The following is a 1105-nucleotide window of genomic DNA, read 5'->3' on the forward strand; positions in this document are numbered from 1 at the left end:
CACCCCCCCCCCCCCCCTCCTTTGGACATGACTATTTGATTTCAGATATAGGAGGATTATTACTTTTTCTTGTGACCCTCGGGCACAAAAAGTATGAGGTATTACTCAGCTCGATTTGGTGCCTACTCAAAAGAAATGTTTAACGAAGTGCATGGAAAGATGGCCATAACGTTGAGTATTTGACACGATTCTTTATGATACCTACAAACTTAATGCATCATAATTAGGTTTATATATGTATATATTATTTTCTTGTTGTATCAGATCATAACCAGCATAGTTATGAACCACACCACTTTGTCGTACAGATGGGAATGAAGTTTCAACTTTCCGTATGATAAAATAAATACTTGTGCTTCGATAAAACATGAAAGGGGATGTAGCTCAAATGGTAGAGCGCTCGCTTTGCATGCGAGAGGCACGGGGTTCGATCCCCCGCATCTCCATTTTTACTGTATTTGCATTTTTCGTTTTTGTTATTATTATTTGCTTAGATATGGCCCTTTTGTGTATTTGTATATGCCTTTTTTCCTTTTCGTTTTTTTGCAAATACCTTTCTTTTTTATTTCCTTATCCTCAGTTATTCCCCTTTTTCCACGCAAGGGCGGAACATTTGAGTTGCGGACACCTTCATTTGCATAAATCACATGCAATTTTTTAGCTTAAGATTGCAATCTCCAAAAGTTTCATTCAAAATCTATTTTTAAACCGAAGGAAGGCCTTGTTTAGTTGGTGAAAAATTTCAGGTTTGACTATTATAATATTTTCGTTTGTATTTGACAATTATTGTTTAATTATAGACTAATTAGGGTCAAAAGATTCGTTTCATAAATTACAAACAAACTGTGCTATTAGTTATTATTTTTATTTATATTTAATCCTCCATACATGTATCTAAAGATTCGATGTGACGGAAATTTTGCAAAATTTTGGCAAATTTTAAGAAGTAAACAAGGCCGAAGTCTCATTTCATCCGATCTCCGCATCAACCAAACACAAACACTGCCGTTCAAAACTGACAAGATTCACGCAGGTTAATCAGGCCACACAGACGTCAACAGTGACAGTGACCACACCAGAAAACCGCGGGATCCCAAGCCAAAGC

At 36.4% G+C, this 1105-nt stretch overlaps 1 non-coding gene across 1 annotated transcript; it reads left to right on the forward strand.

Annotated features, from left to right (window-relative positions):
* Positions 374–446, forward strand: TRNAA-UGC. The gene has a single exon. It is a non-coding gene; the product is annotated as a tRNA-Ala (tRNA).

This window comes from Sorghum bicolor, chromosome 8, assembly GCF_000003195.3.
Source record: "Sorghum bicolor cultivar BTx623 chromosome 8, Sorghum_bicolor_NCBIv3, whole genome shotgun sequence".
Lineage (NCBI taxonomy): Eukaryota > Viridiplantae > Streptophyta > Magnoliopsida > Poales > Poaceae > Sorghum > Sorghum bicolor.